Source organism: Salvelinus namaycush, chromosome 2 (assembly GCF_016432855.1).
Source record: "Salvelinus namaycush isolate Seneca chromosome 2, SaNama_1.0, whole genome shotgun sequence".
Taxonomy (NCBI): domain Eukaryota; kingdom Metazoa; phylum Chordata; class Actinopteri; order Salmoniformes; family Salmonidae; genus Salvelinus; species Salvelinus namaycush.
The window spans coordinates 78,982,082-78,988,838 of record NC_052308.1 but is presented as its reverse complement, the minus strand read 5'-3'; positions in this window follow the sequence as shown (position 1 = coordinate 78,988,838).

Here is a 6,757-nt window from a genome sequence, read left to right as displayed (position 1 = left end):
TACATGGAACTTCAGATAAACTTCTCCTTAATGCAACCGCTGTGTCAGATTTCAAAAAAGCTTGACCAAAAAAGCACACCATGCAATAATCTGAGTACAGCACTCAGAGACCAAAACAAGACAAACAGATATCCGCCATGTTGTGTAGTCAACAGAAGTCAGAAATAGCATTATAAATAGTCACTTACCTTTGATGATCTTCATCAGAATGCACTCCCAGGAATCCTAGTTCCACAATAAATGTTTGATTTGTTTGATAAAGTTCATCATTTATGTCCAAATACCTCCTTTTTGTTCGCGCGTTTAGCCCAAATTCATGACGCGCGAGCAGACGAGCAGACGAAAAGTCAAAAAGTTCCGTTACAGTCCGTAGAAACATGTCAAACGATGTATAGAATCAATCTTAAGGATGTTTTTATCATAAATCTTCAATAATGTTCCAACCGGAGAATTCTTTTGTCTGCAGAAATGCAATGGAAAGCAAGCTAACTTTCACGTGAACGTGCGTGGTCAGCTAATGGCACTCTGCCAGACCTCTGACTCAATCCCCTCTCATTCGCCCCCACTTTACAGTAGAAGCATCAAACAAGGTTCTAAAGACTGTTGACATCTAGTGGAAGCCTTAGGAAGTGCAATACGACCCCATAGACACTGTGTATTCGATAGGAAAAGAGTTGAAAAACTACAAACCTCAGATTTCCCACTTCCTGGTTGGATTTTTTCTCAGGTTTTTGCCTGCCATATGAGTTCTATTATACTCACAGACATCATTCAAACAGTTTTAGAAACTTCAGAGTGTTTTCTACCCAAATATACTAATAATATGCACATCTTAGCTTCTGGGACTGAGTAGCAGGCAGTTTACTCTGGGCACCTTATTCATACAAGCTACTCAATACTGCCCCCAGCCATAAGAAGTTAACAGACTGAAAGGTTACATCAACACTTCTATCCACATGCCATTGATTAGATGTCCATTAGTACCTGTATCTTGTTGAAGTACTGCCAAGCCTCGAAGGGCACTATGTTGTAGGTGGAGATCCCAATAACAGGTTTGTCTGTATGGTTCTTGGCTCTGTAGAAGGACAGGGCAGTCTCTCCTGGAATCCCCTGTATGGTAACACAACACACAACATAGACAATAACATACCTGTATGGTAACACAACATAGACACTAGGATACCTGTATGGTAACACAACATAGACACTAGGATACCTGTATGGTAACACAACATAGACACTATGATACCTGTATGGTAACACAACATAGACACTAAGATACCTGTATGGTAACACAACATAGACACTAAGATACCTGTATGGTAACACAACATAGACACTAAGATACCTGTATGGTAACACAACACACAACATAGACACTAGGATACCTGTATGGTAACACAACATACAACATAGACACTAGGATACCTGTATGGTAACACAACATACAACATGATTTGATTCTGGACCAGTCGACCTCCGATATCCTATGGAGCAGCAGGTTCCATATACTTTTCTACTCCGACCCTGCACTCTGGCTCAGTAATGGGATGTGGCGGCCTATTCTTCCAGCAAATGTTTTGTAAAACCACCGTGGCATCGATAACGGTGTAGGTCCTTTTGGTTGTCATCCTCATCTCTCCTTATAGGCAGTGGAACCTAGGGCTCTATTCAGGCTGTATCGCTGAAGCATTACAGATTGACCGATAGAAATTCGAAGGTAATTTCCTATTGAGCCGACATAAGCAGAGAACTATATATTCCAGAGAACTCGGCTCCGTAGCCACTCCGATAATAATGTAAGTATGTAAGAAATCTAGTGGTCTTGCCTTCTAATTATTGTTTTCCATTGCAAAATGATTGAAGATCTGTTTCGTTGCATGCCCTAATGAACATGACCTAGCTCATGGGCCTTATTTAGGTCAGTGCTATCCAGGATCCTTGGGACTTCCCTAACCCTGACCTTGACCCCTACCATTACCCTTACCTTGACCACAGCCCTAAACCCTGAGCCTTAAACCTCAACTTAAAGGGATACTTTAGAATTTTGACAATGAAGCACTTTGTCTACTTCCCCAGAGTCAAATGACTCATGGATACCATTAATATGAATATACATCCAGTATAAAGGAACTTAGCATTGTCTTGCGAAACTCTAACTAGCATTAGCGCAATGACTGGAAGTCTATGGTATCTACAAGTATGCAATTTATTGCATATCTCCAAACACCTGTAGTATAACTATTCTCCAATAGAGGGCACTAAACACCAAGGTTAGAAGAAGCTACATGACGGGCCTTTTTTTGCCTGCCACTTCAAAGTTTCTGGAGGTATCTGAAAGAGATCCTGGAGGGGAATCGGAGAAGCATAAAGCATTGTGGAATCAGAGGAGCCTAAAGCATTGTGGAATCGGAGGAGCCTAAAGCATTGAGGAATCGGAGGAGCCTAAAACATTGAGAAATGGGAGGAGCCTAAAGCATTGGGGAATGGGAGGAGCCTAAAGCATTGAGGAATGGGAGGAGCCTAAAGCATTGGGGAATCAGAGGAGCCTAAAGCATTGGGGAATCAGAGGAGCCTAAAGCATTGGGGAATCAGAGGAGCCTAAAGCATTGGGGAATCAGAGGAGCCTAAAGCATTGGGGAATCAGAGGAGCCTAAAGCATTGAGGAATCGGAGGAGCCTAAAGCATTGTGGAATGGGAGGAGCCTAAAGCATTGCCAACACAAACAGTTAAAAAATAACCACAGTTAACCTCTCCACCCTGACCATCTGTGAGTCAGCATGTAGTGAGGGCTTTCCCTGACAGTTGGTTGGCTAGCATATTTATAGACAAGGTATGTGAGTGTTTTAGGAAACTGGGGATCATGGCTGTACTCAGCAAGGGCTTCCCCTGGGCTGACTGGCAGTATTTATGGACTACCGTGGTGTGTGTGTATGTGTGTGTGCTCTTTAAGAAACAGACGGGATCACCGCTGTACATATGTGTGTGTAGAAGGAAATTGAATTATTTTCCCACACAGTTTTTTAAAATCTTAATTAGCATGAGCAGTGCAAACGGGTAATAATTATTAATAATAATAATAATATATTAAACTTCTATAGCGATTTTTCAACAGAAAGAAATCTTAAGGTGCTTCAAGAGCAAGAAACAAACAACCAATACACCGTCATGAGTAGCTTAGCTATAGATAGCTAGGTCAACCAATACATCATCATGAGTAGCTTAGCTATAGCTAGCTAGGTAAACCAATACATCATCATGAGTAGATTAGCTATAGATAGTTAGGTTAACCAATACACCGTCATGAGTAGCTTAGCTATAGATAGCTAGGTCAACCAATATATCATCATGAGTAGCTTAGCTATAGATAGCTAGGTCAACCAATACATCATCATGAGTAGCTTAGCTATAGCTAGCTAGGTAAACCAATACATCATCATGAGTAGATTAGCTATAGATAGCTAGGTCAACCAATATATCGTCATGAGTACCTTAGCTATAGATAGCTAGGTCAACCAATACATCATCATGAGTAGCTTAGCTATAGATAGCTAGGTCAACCAATACATCATAGGTAGGTCAACCAATCATGAGTAGCTTAGCTAAAGCTAGGTAGGTCAACCAATACATGATCATGAGTAACTTAGCTATAGATAGCTAGGTCAACCAATACATAATCATGAGAAGCTTAGCTATATATAGCTAGGTCAACCAATACATAATCATGAGTAGCATAGCTATAGATAGCTAGGTCAACCAATACATAATCATGAGTAGCTTAGCTATAGATAACTAGGTCAACCAATACATCATAGGTAGGTCAACCAATCATGAGTAGCTTAGCTATAGCTAGGTAGGTCAACCAATACTTCATCATGAGTAGCTTAGCTATAGCTAGCTAGGTTAACCAATACATCAACATGAGTAGTTTAGCTATAGCTAGCTAGGTTAACCAATACATCAACATGAGTAGCTTAGCTATAGCTAGTTAGGTCAACCAATACTTCATCATGAGTAGCTTAGCTATAGCTAGCTAGGTTAACCAACACATCATCATGAGTAGCTTAGCTATAGCTAGCTAGGTCAACCAATACTTCATCATGAGTAGCTTAGCTATAGCTAGCTAGGTTAACCAATACATCATCATGAGTAGCTTAGCTATAGCTAGCTAGGTCAACCAATACTTCATCATGAGTAGCCTAGCTATAGCTAGCTAGGTTAACCAATACATCAACATGAGTAGCTTAGCTATAGCTAGCTAGGTCAACCAATACATATTCATGAGTAGCTTAGCTATAGATAGCTAGGTCAACCAATACATCATAGGTAGGTCAACCAATCATGAGTAGCTTAGCTATAGATAGCTAGGTCAACCAATACATCATCATGAATATCCTAGCTATACATAGCTAGGTCAACCAATAGAGGCCAAGTCTTTTCGTGCATGCATGTAGACGGACAGTTCCTGGCTTGATCAGAGGAAAGTGGTCAGAGAGATGGTTGATGAAGATGGAGTCTAGTGACGATCTTGTAGAGGGCTACTCTGGGAACCAGCCTGAGTCATGTAGCCACTGGAATTCTCCTCTGCAATGTGTAGCACCCACTTTGGTGATTCCTCAGCAGCTCTGGGTGCCATAAAACTCACCACATATACAGTTCAGAGTAGTAGCCAGTCGTCCTCACTGAGCCCTCTGCCTCAGCAGCTCTGGGTGCCAGAAAGCTCTCCACATATACAGTTCAGAGTAGTAACCAGTCGTCCTCACTGAGCCCTTTGCCTCAGCAGCTCTGGGCGCCGGAAGCTCTCCACATATACAGTTCAGAGTAGTAGCCAGTCGTCCTCACTGAGCCTTCTGCCTCAGCACTGCATTCCTACTGGATCTCCTATTCCTCTCAAGCTTCAGGTGACTCCTCAAATGAAGGAACCAGCAGCCAGGTGAAACAAGAAGCTGGTACTGTGTCCAGATGCATCATTCAATCAAAAACATAAGACAGCTTGTTAGCAATAAAGAGTTAACCTGCCAGACAATCTGCAAATCTGTGGGTGAAAACCACCAGATATATGCAATAAAAACTACATGTTACCAAAAACAAAATACCTAAACATATAACTATTAAAAACACTTAAACATCCTGAGTGGTGTAGCGGTCTAAGGTGCTGCATCTCTGTGCAAGAGGTGTCACTTGTAGTCCCTGGTTCAAATCCAGGCTGCATCACATCTGGCTGTGATTGGTAGTCCTATAGGATGGCGCACAATTGTCCCAGTGTTGTCTGGGCTAGGCTGTCATTGCAAATAAGAATGTCTTCTTAACTGATTTGCCTAGTTAAATTAAGGTTACACATGTAAATATTTACAGAGATTGTGCAATTCAATGAGAAAATATATATTTCATGATATGCATAACATTACTCAGTGTTTAAATTCATGAATCAGTGATGACTACACAATTCAGCACAGATATGGGGAAACCAGTATCTTCGCTCACACCCTGCAATCAGGTTATCACACCAGTAGACTAGCTAGCTACGTAAGCAACGCCTTCTGCGGACATGTGATGATGGTTACAATGCAGTGCATATTTAAATTTGTTAAGCTAATATTTTTAATACGTTACCATTGGTGTATTAAAAGGAGCAGAGAGCGTGTGACGCAGTGGCGGCACCAGGAATATTTCCCTGAGGGTTGGCTTGGTCATTGAGTAGGGGTGCTTAAAATAATTCAATAATATATTATCAGACAAGCAATAACAAGTCCATATCCATTTAGAAAAAAAACTGTTAATGTATTCGGTAATGTTACACTTATCCACATTTACCAGAGGGTTCAAATTGCAATGAGTTGGAGGCAAGATAGCTTTTTCAGCATAGGCCTATCAAACACGTAACAGTGGCTTCACAGTTTTATGAGAAGGCTATAAATATAAATTACAGTGGCCGGAGAGGTTGGAATGAAGGCCAAACAGTCAGTCAACACAGACTAGATACATGGTGTCAGAAGGTCGTTTTTGAAGCAGTGAGCAGTTACCTACTCTGTCAGATTACTTTAGTTGCAGGTTTTGTGAAATCTGTGGTTCTGAAACACAATGGCCACCCTCCATGCTGACTACATTGCAGACGAATGACAGATCCCAGAACGCCTGGATTGATGTTCATTAACATATCAGCTAACCACATCATATGGTTTAGCAATCTGACGTGGCACGCAACCATATGTTGATGCAATGCAACCAATAAGAGACTTCTGGAATCATGATCCTATATGACCTAAAGAGAAAGGTCCTGTCCCAGGGCCATGGAGTGTGAGGGAAAGTTGATCAGACACATTGGTTCCACACTGATGTCATTTCAATGTAGTGAATTTGAACAGACTTAGTGTTCAACATGTAAATAGGAAGAGGGATATGAATAGGTTCTGAAAGAGGAAGCATTAACTATTGGAGGAAGGGAGGTTAGCTAGAAAGTCAGTCTGTATGCCACATGATTGTAGCTATTAGAAAGCTATTGGGGTGATTCCTCACCAAACTACAACAACAAAATACAGATTTGGGAGTTTTAAAATCATAGAAGGGTCCTTTGGAGGAACGATTGTTGACAGATATTGGACATTTATATTTTTATACATCTTAATATACATCTTATACATCTTAAAATACATCTTAAAACATAATTAATTAATTAAAGTTGGAACATTTGTGACTTTTAACAACCCTGTTCTAAACATTGATCATTGGTGGGGCCATCTAGTGGATTGGGCTGTTA